Source organism: Pyrgilauda ruficollis, unplaced genomic scaffold, assembly GCF_017590135.1.
Source record: "Pyrgilauda ruficollis isolate IOZ18807 unplaced genomic scaffold, ASM1759013v1 scaffold26, whole genome shotgun sequence".
Classification (NCBI taxonomy): Eukaryota; Metazoa; Chordata; class Aves; order Passeriformes; family Passeridae; genus Pyrgilauda; species Pyrgilauda ruficollis.
The window spans coordinates 8,533,163-8,550,086 of NW_024523933.1; positions in this window are offsets into that span (position 1 = coordinate 8,533,163).

The following is a 16,924-nucleotide window of genomic DNA, read 5'->3' on the forward strand; positions in this document are numbered from 1 at the left end:
GGCAAAAATGAGATTAAATATTTAGATATGTACATAATAATTAATCTGACATTCAGCAAATTAAAAAAACAAAACCAATTTGCAAAAAAACCTCAAACATCATGCATTTTATTTTTCCTCCTTTCCCTAGTTATTTCTTTATTAACATGAAAAGAAGCAAATTGTAGGCCTTTACTTCACCAAAGCCACATCCAGAATACAGTACTTTAGATATTATGAACAATATCTGAGCATTCTTTTTATGGTGTGAGTTTTAAACTGCATAAATTTCCTCAGCCCATAGTAGTGAATTCATTCTATATAGATTAAAGAAAGTCAGATGTGTAAGAACAGTATTTTAAACCCTACTTCTGAATATATTAAGGCTTAAGTAAACTGATAAGAAATATTATAAATAAATTAACTTCTGGAATGTAAAAAGTACTCTAGACTTTGCAGAATACTTTCATGGCTTGAACAATGCAAGCCATACCAAGCTAAGACAATTAAATTTCTGCAGTTTTTGCAACTGAAAAAAGTGTGTGCCTTAGTTTCAACCAGCTTTTGGAACCTTTATGTTCATTTCTTGGTTACCAAGTGTAAGAGCTGAAGCAGAAGAAATATTGGAATAGACATTCACCCTCCTGGAATGAATACTGGAAAAAGGAAGGGGAAGGGGGAGGTGATGGGGAAGGAGAAGGGGAGGATTTAAAGAGATAGAAAATTTACTTGTAAAGTACAGGATGTCACCACTAAATCTTTTGATAACAATTTTATAAATATTAAAAGAGAAAGTAGGAGTATTTCCAAATTTCTAAAAGCAACTTCTATGGTTTTTCACCATTTTAGAGCCTAAAAATTAAAACATATTTTTTCATAGGTAGTTTTTTTGTGTACAGTAAGAACCAGCCAAAATCAGAACACCTCAATTTCTTATTAGATCTACACAATGCAAGTTTATGTATTTTTGCTAATACTGTAAAATTTAAAGTGTAATCTGCAATTTTTCAAGAGACTAAAATCTGCACAATTGGAACACTTTCCTATAAATGTAGCTTTAGTAATAGTGCTAAAGAAAGTTTCTGTAAAGATTACAGGTGTTTCTTACAAATCAGCATATTACACAAGTAATATATGTTAAAACATGAATAAAAGGTAAAAATATATGCTCCAGCAGCATTAATTCTTTTATGCTAAAACAGTAAAGCCAAAAAAGAATAGAATACTTTTTTTGCCATAGATTTTTTACTCATTCTAGAAAACTGGTTATATTTCTATTTTTTCCTTTTAAAAAAATATAATTTTATTTATATGGGGTTTATATCTGCTACTATCAGTTTCTACATATTTGTTTTATTTTTCATGTTTCTTTGTATAACTGAATTTCAGAAAATCAGAAAGGATTCTGAATTAGAACCATAAACATAATCAAAATCCAACTCCTGGCCCTGCACATCAACATCCCAAAGAATCACGCCATGTGCCTGGGAGCATTGTTCAAATTTTTCTTGAGCTCTGTCAGGCTTGGTGCTGTGACCACTTCCCTGGGGAGCCTGTTCCAGTGCCCAAACACCTTCTGAGTGAAAAACATTTTCCTAATATCCAACCTAAGCCTCCCCTGACACAACTCCAGGCCATTCCCACAGGTTCTCTACTGGTCACCAGAGAAGAGATCAGTGCCTGCCCCTCCTCTTCCCCTCAGAAGGAAGTTGTAACTGCAATGAGGTCTCCCCTCAGCCTCCTCTTTTCCAGATTGAACAAACCAAGTGATGTCAGCCACTTCTCATTTGGCTTCCCTTCAAGGCCCTTCACCGTCTTTGTTCTCCTAATTTGAACTATATGTGTAACTAATAGTTATATACACATTTTGGCACGCAAAACTGCCCCCAGCACTCGAGATGAGGCTGCCCCAGTGCAGAGCAGAGCAAGACAATCCCCTCCCTTGCCCAGCTGGTGATGCTGTGCCTGGTGCACCCCAGGACAGCATTGGCCCTCCTGGCTGCCAGGGCACGGCTGACTCTCATTTGTCTTGCTACCAGCCAGATCCCCCAGGTCCCTTTCCAAGGCATTGCTCTCCAGCATACTGTAATATGGACTGATACAAAATGTAAGAAATAGGGAGGTCTTAAAAAAGTAATAATTTCAAAAGATTGCCATTAGAGGTTGGAAATTTGTAAACTAATCATAATTTTATAGTCTAGTACATTCAAGCATTGGAAGAAGACCCAGACACAATAGTTGTAAATCTGTAGCATAGTGATTTGATATTCCATTTAATATTGTAACAGAAGACATAAAGAAGGACATTATTTATATAAAGAAGATAGAAAGCTGTGTTTATTTTCTCCAATTCTATATGTTTTTTTGTAAAATCACTTATACTTTCTCTTCAATAAGACTAATATAAACTCCCACCAAACCCTTCTGTTAACCGATTTTGGGGAATCTTTCCTTAGAACGATAAAATAATTCTTCAAGTTTAGTAAATAAAAAAGTATTCAAACACTGACATAAAAGGCATTGACATGTTACGGGGGGGAAAAAGGATTTGTACAATTTGCTATGCACTGCGAAGTTCAAAAATATTTTCTTCTCATAAAAATTCTTTCATTATATTTCTGAAGCACTATGTGGTTTTGGAAGATACCTTTTTGCACATTATGTTGATGCATAAATGTATACAACCTCTACAAATAAAAGTTCTCTTTCTGATGCAATCTCATCTGAAATTCTTTGAGATGACATAACAGCACTAGTTTGAACCCATGGAAATAGCAAACAGCTTCCAGCAAGTGCAAAGCAGTAAGCTGATTATTATAATCATGTCTTAGGGTTTCAGGAGAAGCTGTGCAGTCTATGTTTTCTGATATGATGTCTTTTGAAACACTAGCTATTTAGACCGGCCCATCAACATAAAATGTGAACAACTATGACTGTCCATCACATCACATTATTAACTATTGTGTTCTCTTAGTATTGTTCAATCACATCAAATTATCGTTGCATTGCGCCATGATGATATTAAGGCTTTTAACATACTGCTACAAAAGAAAAGCTTTTAAATAATAAAACACAGCAGAGAAATGTATCTTGAGCTTGCCTTAAGAACCAGTACTGGAAATACATCCACATTTTATTATTTTCTTTTTTTTTTAATTCCTTTTAATTTACTTTATTGTACATGTAAGCAGGATCTGAATTCTTTTGGGATTAGAATATTTTCTTAAAGAAATGGCACATAGATTAATATTTCCTGTAACCTCACAGATTGTGGAAAACGTATTGAGGCACACTGCAACAGAACCATTTCTCTCCCTCTGAAAAGGATGGAATAATGGCAGCAAAACATGCTATTCCTGAATGAATCAATGAGATGTATTTTGAGAGAAGTTCATTATAAAGATAAATATTAAAACATTAGGTAAAGAAAAAAACAATTTAAAAAAAAACAAACATAAAAAGAGCACAATAGATACAATATTCAAGGAATGAAGTATCCATGAAAATATACACATATGGAGGACAAAAATGTCCTCCCCAAAACAAAAGCAAAAAGAAAACAAAACAAAAAAAAAAAAAACCCCGAACACTGTCAAGAACTAATCTAGGAAATTTATACAAAATCAACACTTAGTAAGAACTGAGGTATCTCTTACTTTTCAAAAATAAATTGAGGAAAAGTCTAAAATATAAAATAAAAATTTCTATACATATTTGTTCACCTTATGTATATAATAGAGAATGGTATTTTTGTACAATGACGAAATCTATGAAAAAATACAGTACTCTCTGTTAAATTCGGGATTTTTTCTAGAGTAATTTTTTTCAGACTTTCAACTCCAGTAAATCCTCTGGCTCCTATGAAAGTGTGTAAAATTTTTCATTGAAGTTGTGTTCATGAATTTGTTAGAGAGTTTTCAGTATCACTGAAATACTTTCCATTTTGAAAATATTGATTCATGGATTAAGCTTGGCAGATGAACTCACACAAAATGTACAGTGAATTTAGATATAAGGAAAAGTCACATTTGATCAAGATTCAATGTAAAATTGGCCCAGACCTTATATTCAATCATTTTGTCATTCTGTCTCCCACAAGTTCCACTTGCAAACAGATGAGAGAAATGAAGTGCATTTATCAGACAGGTAATTCTTTCACTACTTTGCTGCTCACAAATGTGAAGAATTTCATTCAAAGCACTACATCCTTCACAGAAGCAGAAAAGAAACACTGTTTTCCATATTTCCCCTTAGTTATACTTTGCTCACAGGATCCCATGTAGTGTTTAATAAAGGTTATGGTGCTCAAAAAAAAAAAAAAAACCAAAAAAACCCAAAAAACACAAAAACAAAAAAAAAGCACCAAGCAAACAAGAAAAAGAAACGAACAAAACAAAACCAAAAATTAAAAATCACCTTACTTCCCTTTGGTTAAATTGAAAATTTCTGTTCATTTCAGATTCAGTTAAGAAGATACTTTAGGTGAGATTAATAATCACTTTCAGTCTTTAAAAGGAAACAAGTTACTTTATGAGACAGAATATTTTTGTATGATATAGTGGACTTAGAAAGTGATGTAACTACAAGTTTCTTATTCTTTATGAGTACCACTCTCAATCCAGTTCTTAAGGGAGAAGAGAAAGCAACACCAGTAAATTTGAACACTTCTCAGCTGTTTTTTGCATCCCAATAACAGAGCCATATTGTAGAAAATATTCACTAATTACATACTGCTGATCAATATTTTTTGAAAGTTTTTGGTTATATTTTTCTTTCCTTTAATTGGTTTGGCTGCATTGGAGTAGCTGTGATTCATGTTTTACCTAGAGAAAGCCAAAAGAACATAGAGTGGAAATAATGTCCAGAGAAAACTAGTAAAGGATAGTGTTTATATCACTCAACTTCAAGTCTCCCAGTCCCATTCTAGACAGATAGTTCCAGTGGGTTCCAGTGGACCCTTCCTGGGACACAGGTGAACCCCTTGGCTGAGAGGGTGGCACCTCTGGGAAAATGTACTTGAGAAAAGGTAAAATGCTGCCCCAGGAGGGCGAAGTGAGTGGAAAAATTAAACACAAACAAGCAAAAAGAAACCAACAAGTAACCTGAAAAGAAATAGCTCTTCAGACATCAAGGTGAGAGGTGAAGTAAGGAAAGGAGGTGCTGCATGTAGAGGACGACATCAACACGTATGTCCACACTGCAGACCATGGAGGTTCCCACACCAAAGTGGGTGGATAATTCCTAAAAGAATTGAGGATCAAGGAGAATACATCTGCTTGGGCAGAGAAAAAGCATTATGAGGAAGGAGAGGTAGAGTTGAAATGTTGTCAACTGACCACAACACTATTTCTCATCACCCCTGTGCTGCTCAGACTAAGGGTAGGTAGAGAAGTCAGGGGTCAAGGGTTAAAACTGAGCTGGAGGAAAAAGGGATGGGTTTGGGAAAAGTGTTAAAATTATTTTCTTTGTTTTTCACTATCCAACTCTATTCTATTTGGCAATAAATTGAATTTATTTTCCCCAAGTCAACTGTTTTGCCTATTACAGTAATAGTTAAGTGATCTCACTGTCTCCATCTTGACACTTAGGATTTTCCACTTATTTTCTCTCTCTGTCCTGTTGTGGAGAAAAGGTGAGAAAGCACTTGGGTGGCAGTATAGAAGCCTGCCAAGGTCAACCCACCACTGTTTTTCAAATAATTTGTTGGTTGTAGCTTTTCATAAAAGAAGCTGTAAGTGTTGTTATCTTACAGAGAGCTGGTTTTAGATAAAAGTTTTATGTTTTAGTGGAAGAATAATAAATAAATGTCCTTCAAACACCTTGGAAGAGTTGATGGCACAATAAATCAATATTCTCTTAATTTACCTTTTATTGATAATCTCATTTCTCAGTTCTATCTAGTTTTTGTGTATTTTATATAGAGTATTGATGGGATTTCTGAGGAAGAGGGATGTTTCTTTGTTTATTTTGTTTAGGTTTTGGTGTGTTTTGTTTATTTGTTTGTTTTCTCCTGTCACCTCTCTTCTTCACATGTAGACTTCTATAACCTTATACTCATAGTTATCTTCCTGAAAATGGTATTAATTCCTCATAAAATCAATTTTCCTGAGTATCTAATTACTAGAACTTCTTTAGTTTTGTTTTTTACTGTTTGTGCTGGTTTTGGCTGCAGTAGATAGATTTAAATTTTTTCACAGCAGCTAGCATGAGGCTATGTTATGGATTTGTGCTGAGAACAGTATTAATAATGCAAGGATGTTTTTGTTAGTGCTGAGCAGCACTTACACAGAGACAAGGAATTTTCTGTGTCTCATACTGCCTCACCAGTGAGGAGGCTGGGGATGCACAAGAAACTGGGAGGCAACACAGCTGGGATAGCTGACCCCCAACAGACCAAAGGGGTATTTCACACTATATGGCATCGTGCTCAGCATATAAAGCTAGGGAAGAAGAAAAGGGAAGGAGTAGAAAAGGGAAAATCTTTGGAGTGATGGGGTTTTTCTTCCCAGACAACTGTTACATGTTGTGCATTCCTGCTTTTCTGGAGATGGCTAAACACCTGCCTGCCCCCAGTGATAAAATAAAAGACAATTAGCTGAAAACTGTAGATCACTTTAACTGTGAGAGAAGGATGATCTGTCTTAAGTTGCTATCAGCTTTGAACTTTGAAGTGCTAGTCACAAGGCAGAGTCAGACCATGGTCAGAATTGAAATAAATTTTATCTCTAAAACATACCTTGTAAAATCTTGGTAGAACTGAAACTATTTACCATAGAAATAGGCCTGGCAGAACATATGTGTGAAGTTAAAACAATCTGAGAAATTATAACCTGGAGAGTCGTTGGTATACAGTAGTGACCTTACTGTTCTGCAGAAAAAAATTACTAATTCATTTACATTGTTTACATTTCCAATATCATCTATCTATCATTTATCAGTGAACAACTACACAATGTTTACTAGTGCTTATTATTTTCTATTTGTTTGTTTGATTATTGTTTCTTTATTTTTAATGTTTTCACTGTAATTGCATACTTCTTACTTAAAGCACTTAAAAAGAACAAGCACTTAAAAAACCCCAGTCTATCAATACATGTATCTCTGGTGGTAGAAAACATATTTTTAAAGGTGTGAGCAGATGTCAAGCTAAAGTGGAATGGTTAATCATGCTAATTGCTCATTTAGCTAATTTCTACAAAAAAATATATCTAACATGATTATCACTCATGACTCTGTGCACATTTCTGGCAGAAGTTCAGGTAGTCCTGAATTTCCAGTTTAAGCTTATGAACCTATGCCAGGCTCCCCTCCACTTTTTTTTTTTCTTCTAACACAGAAAGAGCAGAAGGATGATAAACTGACAATGATGTTCTTTGCCTTACTGTTATCCTAATTCCTCTCCTGTTGTTTTCAGCAACCCTGCAATTCTCTTGCAAGTGTAAATTGTTGCTGAATGAATATGGATTTACTCAAACAAACCTATACCTATTTTGTATAAGAGTTGACTAGGAAAAGTTGCAGTCATGAAATGCTAGGAATAACTGATGCTAATAACTAAGAATAGAAGGACTGTTTACATATTTTTATGCTTCTTCTACAATTTCATTGCATATACCTTTAACTATCCACGTGTTCCCTTAAATACTAATCATACATTTACAGAGATAGCCTTTAGAAATGGTCTTGTTAAGTTATAAAAAAGGTTGATTTTTAAATTAAATTTACTGTCGGATTTCTGTTGGGTTTTGTTGTAACTGTCTCTAGTTTAGCATATTGACCTTGGTAGAAGTGAAGGAACAGGGATATGAACAAAAGAATCATAAATGAATCCTGGCACTGTGCAGCACTGATGTGGAAAGTGGCAAAAATTAAATAAAATGTCTGCTCTCAACTCTTATTTCTGCTAGAGATGCCTGATATGCTGTAAGGTTTTGTGATTTACATGGAATCTCATTTTGGTCAATGTCATTAAGCTTATGTTACATAGTCCATGGCAGAAGGCCATGAGGTAGGAAGTACTAAATTTTGGATTGGTTGACTAAAGGTCCATGATTATTGGAACTTAATTTTCTTTCCATTAGAAAAACCCTGAGAATAAAATATTGTTATTCCTTTCACTTTATTAATCATAATAACAAAAGACTAGCATTTCTGGTCTTGTCCCATTCCTGACTAGAAATTCTGCAATAAAAGCCTTTCTATTAGTATTTTATCATTTCTGGATCTGAGTTGCAGATAGAATCCTTAACAGGAAATTAAAAGCAAAGGCTAAGAATCTCCAGACTGCCCAGTGATTCAAAATTAACTTAAACCTAGATTCAATCTTAATTTACCCTGCCTCTTTGTATTATATCCAGTGTTTAAAAGAAACTTTGTTGCATCTTTTCAATACTTAAATATTACAGTAGAGTCAAACAGGAAAGGATTAATTTATTTTATCTTGAGTAGCCTCAGAAGCAGTCATCTTGATTCTGTCTTGAGTCAATGGAAAAAGCTAGAAACCAAGAAGATATTGATCTTACTCTGTGTTCTAACTCGCTCTCTAATCTAACTTATGATTGATCTAAATTAGATGAGCTGAATCTTGGATCATTGGTTGCTGTTACATACAGTTAACATATTTAGCTATATGTAAGTCTGCAGTCTCAGACTTTGAAAATTAATTTCTTAAATTCTTTCTTATGAATCTGCATTCAAAAGCATTTCTTGGGTGTTCAGGATTCTGGAATCTGTCCTAAGATTTTCTAGGGTTTTGAATAAAATTGTACTCTAGAACACGAATAGGCAACTATACCTGAAAGTCTCTCCTCTAAAGTTCTGACTTGAAAGTTTTCTGCGATGTATAAGCATGTTATAAACACAACAGTTAAAGGTTGTGTGCTCATTGAGATACACATGCCCCATAAAAAGACAACAGATACCTCTTAAAGTAAATAATTTTTAAGAAAACTTAAGGACAACCATTAAAAATGCTGAGTGTCTGCATCATTATAAAACTAAAAGGAAATGGTTCTTCAAAGTAACATCATATGAATAACAAGTAGGGCAAGCTGACCTGCAAAAAAACCCCACTTCTATCACAGCAACTATTAAAATGCCACCAGTCCTGCAAAAGGATTTATATCAATCTTAGCAGCTGCCAAGCAATGTACTTGTCCTGAAGTGAGTTTGGTACTCTTGGGACTCTGTAGTCTTCTCTACAATGTTCCCTTTATCTCACATGGGTGCTTGCAGTTGCATCACAGAGATGTTTCTGAAAATGACAAGGATTTGGGTTCTAAAGGCTATACATAGTTTCTGGACATAAAAAGAGAAATTCTGTAGGAAGAGGAAGTTGGAAGCATCTCATACAATTTTTTATTGTGGAAACAGATCATTAGTCTAAGCCAAGTATAGTTGTATCTGTTGAGGAGAAATAGGCACTTTTAAAAGCCCTGGATAGGCATTTGAGATAAATGGGGTAACTGTCTTCCACTAAGTTGCTAGGTCTTCTTGTTCACATTGGCACTTTTTCTTTACATGCATTTAAACATACAATGTTTTATTAAGATATCTATTTTCAAATATCATTATAAAATTACCACATAGAAATACACAGGAATATCTTTGGCAGTGGTGGTATTATGTGTTGCAAAAAAAAAAAAAAAAAAAAAAAAAAAAAAAAAAAAAAAAAAAAACAACAAAAAAAACCAAAAAAAAACAAAAAAACAAAACAAAACAAAAAAAAGAAAAAAACTAAAAAAACCCCCTTGCTTACTAAGGCAGCATATATGTACAGGGAATACTGACTCCTTTGAGAGGAAGGCCCTTGATTGGTTCATGGGCCTAATTGGTTTGGTATAAAGGGAAAGTAGGTCTGATTATTCTATGAGTGTAATCCTGAACCCTGACTGCTCAAAATGGGGAACTCTGATTTTGTTTTCTTTCCTTAAGATCCATAAGAAATGAAGGAACATTCTGTACCTAAGTCTTGTCCCAACACAGATTCAAGCTAGAGTTATAGTATCTGTCTATCTAGATGTGAGATCTGGACAACTATCAGGATTTCCTTGATGTCTTGAAAGTATACATTAAGATTTTGATATTTCAGTGGCAAGTACTCAAATTTTACAATTTTTGCAATTTAAATTACCTAAGAGACATTGCAGTTAAAAGTGTTGGGCATTAACTGCATATACACATCATCACTAAAAAAAATCAAATTAATTAAAAAGCAAGAAATCTTGGAAATATCTTTCTATTGTAACTTGGAATTCAAAGGCATTCTAATTCCTTGCTAATAGGTTCCATAAATAAGACTAGTGCTTTATCATTTCAGGGTTAAAATTGCCTAGAAAAGGACACTATGCACAGAAAATTAAAATGGTCTGATTGATTTCAAATATAATGCAAGAGAGAGCCCTGCTGGCCAAGCTTAATAAATACAATCCCTATTTTAGTGGCCTAAATAAATAATTTACCTTAAAATAAATAAGTGAAAAGCACATTCTAGAATATTTACCTTCAATTTAAATGGTTCATTGAGAAATCCAAAAACATATTCAAGCAGTGTAGCTGCTTCATTATCCCATTGCCCTTGGTAGTGGTGCTATTTTGTAACATCCTCCTCAGTGGAATAAATGGACTATGAAATGTTTTACCACAAGAAAGCAGGCAAGCCCCCTCACTCCCTACTTCTGGGTGCTCTAAAAATGTGAGAATAAATATGAACTTTTAAGTTGCTAATGACTCTGTGTTGCATACCCAGGAAGTTTTAGTTAAGAGAAACAAGAATTATGCACCCAGAAAAAAGAAATAGAAGGCTGAAAAGGAAATCCTTTGCTGTTTCATATGGGCAGCAAGGAATAGAAAAATGTTTATGCAGCTTGACTAAACATCTAAACTATAGCTTTCTGAAATATACTTTTTTCATGTGTGGGTGGTGGTAGGGATTGAGGGTGTTTCAGCAGATTTTCCATGTACTTAAATTTGTTCTCCTGTATAAAAGCAAGAAAAATTCCAAGAACAGTTGGATTTGAATAAAGCTGTATTCAGCAGACCAGCATCAGCTCTAAATGAAAGTCAGCATAAGCAGGATACAATGCATACAGGAAAGACTTAATTACTGGAAGAAAATAAGAAACAACAACAGCAAAAAAAATTCTTGTCTCAATTTACTTTATAGTTTAGTAGATATATTAATCTCAGTCATCAGTTTATGAAACAACCACTGCAAGAGAAAAAATTGAGAGTGCAGTAGAAGCAAAAAGATCTCTTTATGCCTGTGAATTTTTTAGAGATTTTTCTTAATCTTCCATTCAAAGCATCAGTGATATGCCAGGGAAAAGCAGGTGCAGCGCTAAACACCTTTTTATATGGAATATTAATTTCCTAAACTAATTTGTCCAGTAGTTCAAACTAGGCATCTAGCGCGATACAAGGCACAGTAAGAAATCCACAGTACCTGCATGTGGTTGGCAGACTTGACACAGAACTTACAGCAGACCCACAGCCAGCTGGAGCACCAGGTGGAGGTCATATAAAATATGTTACAGCCTCCCAAGCTGCACTAAGAATCTTTGATTAAGGCATAAGATACTTGTGCACAAAGGTGTCTAAGTTCTTGTTACAATTCAGGGGAGAGCTAAGGGAAGAATCAGTTACCCCATGAAAGTTGCCTCAGGGAAACCTGTCTGGCCTGTGAGTGGTAGTTTGTTGGATGAGGATCTCCCTGGATCATACCTGTTCACCTCCTGGAGATATCCCAGACAGCCTGAAACACCTCAAATAACACTAAAAGTCTACACTTAGGCAAGAGACCCAAGCTCCCTCTCAGTACTAGCAGTAAAGCCTTGAGAGCAATCCAGCTCTTCAGGCAAGAGACATGTACATCTTGATTGGAGAACAGCCCTCAGAATCAACAATTGTATTGGCTGAATTGCCCCTAATTATAATAGCAATTTAGATGAATTAGTGGCTGGTTAAGTAACCTTTTTCTGTTTGTTCATAAAGAAAAAAAATTAAAAGTTCATACTGACTGCAGTTTTTTCCTGGGGAAATATAAGGCAAGAAGCATACAAGGTAATTCTTTGAAATGGTCATTTTGGGAAAAGATTAAGTAAGCCAGATAGAATAAAAATAAAAAATATGAATTAAATTAATTTCACTTACAGTTTACAGATGCAGAACTCTGAATGTTTTAAATAGAAAGAGTTAGGTCATGCCAAGATTATACATCCACATTTTAGATGTATATGACTGTACATAAAACGAGGAATCTACAGTGTGAATAAAGATGAATACCTACTTGAGGGCAAAACAGGAAGAGTGGTCTGTGGCCAGTCTATACATCTTGTACCACAAACTCAAATATCAGGTTTTGTTATGTTATGCCAAGAATTTAAATAGGAGATTAGCTGTGGTCCTAAACAATATATACAAGAACTAAAAAATATCATTAGCATTTACAAATACACTCATCAGAAGTATATTTAACCACCTTCTGTATTTTAGCAACCTATCATTGGATGCAATCCAATTACTTCCTGCACAGATGCTCTGCAGGTACACAGTGCCCCCATGACAACTGCTTTCCCATTGTTGTTGCTGACAAGCCGCGTATCCATAAATTCACAGGAAAAATGCTGGCTTTTTCATCTCTTCTTTTCATCCTTCTTATTTTCTATATATTTTGAAATAATGTGACCAAAAAAAGAGAAGAGCAAATGGATTATGTTTTTTTTTTTTTTTTATAAAATGGCATAATGATGTTCTTGCTAGCCATTCCCAATGTCCAGTTTATTTTTTGATTTTCATTATTCAATGAGCTAATACTTTTGCAAAAGTATCCATGGTAAATTCAAGGTCTTTCTTTTCAGTTATAGTGGTCAGTTCTGAGCCCACTGTTACTTTATAAGAGATATAAATAAAGTAACAGGAAATTTAAAAGCTAGGTCAGATCATGTCACTAATACAAAGCTTATTTCTACATATGAATGAACCTACGGAAGACCCAGCCCAAAGTTTCTCAGCTATGTAAACAAAAGTGAATTTACAATAGGCTGGCTGGACAAGAAATGTTATGTGACATTTGAGTTATGGTAAGGTATACATGAGAAGTATCCATCACTGCAACCACTTCAGCATGGAGAGTGTAATTTTCACTAGAGCTGTTCATCCTTCTGCTGTACAGGCAGGAGAATACTGACAGCCATCAAAGTCCAGTGTATTGGTTTTCCTCACCTGGAAATACTACTATAGCTTAGTAGCAGAAACTTCCATCTGCTTCTGCCTTTTTTGTCTGCTTTTTTCTCACAGTCTCTTCCAACTGCTTCAAGCAATTCCAGCCAGCACCAGCTGAGCATACCTTCTGTGCAGGAACAGCATGACTGCACACCAAATGAAGAGTATGGCCAGTGACCTACAGGCTGGCTGGCTGAGGGAGTACTTTGAGCTCATTCACCAGTGGATCCTTAAAAGTGGTGGGAAAAGGAATTTGTGCAGCAGGAAAACAAGGTACTGAAGCTTGCCATATAATGTCAAGATACAAATGAAGTGCACTGTAATACCCAAGGTGGGACTTACAAGCTATATGGGATAGAGCAGATCAGTCCCACATTTACTACAAATAAGTAAATCCATGGTTAAGTGAGGTTTAATCAGATGTTATGCAAATGCTTTGGGAAATCTAGGCTTTACTCCAGTTCTCAGCCTTTAGTGCTATTCTTTGGTGATGTCAGACCAAGAAATTTCTTTTTGTTTGCTTGTTTTGTGTGCTTTTACTCACATTCCTAAATCGTCAGTCACTTCTTATAGAATCCTTCATGTTATACGACACTGAATTCTTCTACACATTTTGAGCATGCCTGAGTTCTTTGCTTGTCAAGTTTTTTGACCAGGCCAATCCTGATGTCACTTTTGTGATCTGAATGATAACATTTGCCACTGACTACAGTTCATCAGTTGTTTACCATATGCTCTTGAAACTTCTTGGAAGCTCTAACTGCGTTAGCATTGTCTTCAGTTAGCTATGTGGAATAATTTATTTTTTTTTTTTTATGATGAGAGTGGTGAAACACTGGATCAGGTTTTGCACAGAAGTGGTAGATGCCCCATCCCTGGAGACATTCAAGGTCAGGTTGGACAGGGCTCTGAGCAACCTATTCTAGGTACAAATGGCTCTGCTCATTGCAGGTTGGGGGCAGAACTAGATGACGTTTAAAGGTCACTTCCAACTAAAATCTATTATGGTACTGGGTTGCCTTGTGTTAGGGAAGAGTCCTCCATGGCCTAAATGTTGTACTGGATCATCATGGTTTTGCACAAGATAAAATACTTTCTTTACATTTAGACATCGTCCTGGAAGATCTCAAATGAAAAATTAATTCCTTTCTGTCTACCTAGTGTAGCTCATTAATCAGTTTGTCAAGGCCATTTAGTTTAAATGGAACTTCTGAAGAAGACCCAAAGGTATGTTGTGCTAATTAAATGAGTTGCTCAAAGCTTGCCTCCAAGAACAATCTCCTGTGATTTAGTGGAAAAGGTGGGGAAAATGTAAAGGTATGCCCACATGTTGTGCAAAAAGAAGTTTTGGGTGGGAAAGGATGGAAGTTTTGTGGATTTTGCTCTCTTCTAGTCCAACTAAGCATAGTATGTGTTTCAGATTACCCCAGTTTTTGAAGAATTTTTTTTTCCTTTTAACTAAAATCTATAGAAGCAAGAGGCTCAACAGCATGACAGATTGTTTCTAGTTCATTAAAATTTTTGATAAAGTATTCTCATTATTTTCTAGTTCCCATCAACTCACTGTTATACAGGAATGATTTTTTTTTTTTTTAGAAAATTGGGGAAATCACTGAAAAAAACAAAAAGCTCAGTAAAGAGAGGGAAAACACATATCTACTCTGAATGTCCCCATCTTACAGTCAGTCAGGTATCTTGTGAACACTTCTGGGATAACACCCAATGTTATTTCACTGTTAGTGCACATGAAGGTGTTATTTCTTAACAATTGCATGTCTCTTGCTCTTTTTTTTTTTATTTCATTCAGCAGTAATTTTTCTGCTTCAGGAATTTGTGCCTAAATTACCTGCAAAATTGTATGAAAACTTCCATCTTAGATTTGTTATTTGCTCGTTCCTGTTCAGGTTTGATGTTTCTTTTCATCCTACATGCCTGTGCATTTTAGTGGGGCAGTCAAGTGTGCTGACACTGATGAATAATTTAAAATTCTCAGTATACCTCTCCTGCATATTTCTGAAGCCTGCTTTTTGCATCACTGTACAGCCTTCTCCTCTGTTTCTGTCATACCTGTTTGCTGCATGAAATACAAAGTGTGTTGCAGAAATTTCAGCCCTATAAATCTGACTTTTGCCGAAGAGCACCAGGCACTGTGAGGACTCTGCCCTCTACACCCTGTCCTCCCCATGGGGCCCCCGGGAGGAGACAAAGGAGAGTGTGGGGGGAGAGATGCAAACCCAGAACCCCATGCAAGGCCCCCTCTGAGGAGTCCGCACTCACCATGAGCGTGCTGCTCCTCAAGGTGCTGCAAGCACCACAGGTCAGCCGTGACTCAGATCCCTGCATGGGTAATGCTGTAAAGCAAACAAGTGGTACATAGATTTAATGAAAACTTACTGGAAAGCCTATATTTTAGATAAGTATAGATGTCTGTCTACAATGAAAAGCAGACCATTTTAGCATCAGAAGGGAGATATAGGCCGTAGAGAACAGAAAAAAAATCTTTACTTAAAAAAAAAAGCGGCAAGATAAAGAAAAATTTAAGCTATAGCTGTAGATCCAATGCCCTCAATTCTTACAGAAAGAAACAAAATAAAAGAAAAAAATAAAAAGGAAGCCACAAATTGTGGTCTCATATCCTTGCAAACAAATCCATGTGAAGTCAATGAAAACGAAAACACACACACACACAGAGTTTGGGACCTTGCTGCTATGTGGCATAGGAGTAAAAACTGGGAATTAAATTGAAATGTGGAACTTCTGTGTTGTTCCCTACATGCACTGAGCCTTAAAGGAGCATTCCAGCTGACCAGGAATAATCACTCAGTACTATATGGGAACCTGTAGAACTTGAGTTTATCTGCTCAGGGCTGGATAGTATCATGTGGGATCTTGAGGCCAAGGCTTAGAGCATCACAAATGGCACTGGGCACCTGTGAAATGAGAAAGCATGCCTGGGGTGCTTAAAAATGAAGGATGGTACCCATATTTTCTACTCTAGGTCATCTAAATGTCAGCCTTCTTGTCTTAATTACCAAATAGATGTAGATAAGATATTCTAGAAGTTTTTCTTAGAAAGTTGCTATAGGATAGAAAATGGAAGATAATCTGTCTCATTTCTTTGACCTAGAGGGAACATAGTTTATAGATGTGCATATATATATATGTACACATTAGCTACCATTCACCATAAAAATGGCATTTTCTTATGAGTGACTGTCTCATGGAATCATAGAAACCATAGTTTTGGTTGGAGGGGACATTTAAAGGCCACCTAGTCCAACCCTTCTGCAATGAGCAAGAATATTTTCTAATTCAGGTTGCTTAGATATCTGTCCAACAAGACCTTGAAGGTATCCAGGGATATCTCCCAGTTCTCTGGGCAATTTGTTCCAGTTTCTTACCACCCTCAGTGCAAAATGTTTCTTTCTTATTTCTAGTCTGAATCCATGCTTTTCTAGTTTAAATCCATTACTCATATAAAAGATCCCTCTCATTACTCATATAAAAGGCTTTCTTTTAGATCTCCTTTAGATACTGGAATGCTGTTTGAAAGTCTCTGTGGTCTTCTCTTCTTCAGTCTGAAGTACACTCTCATCCTGTCTTCGTAAGAGAGGTGTTCCACCCCTCTAATCATCCTCACGGACACTTCTGGATACACTTGAATAGCTCCATGTTCTCCTTGTGCTGGAAGCACCAAATCTGGATGGAGAATTCCAGGTGGGGT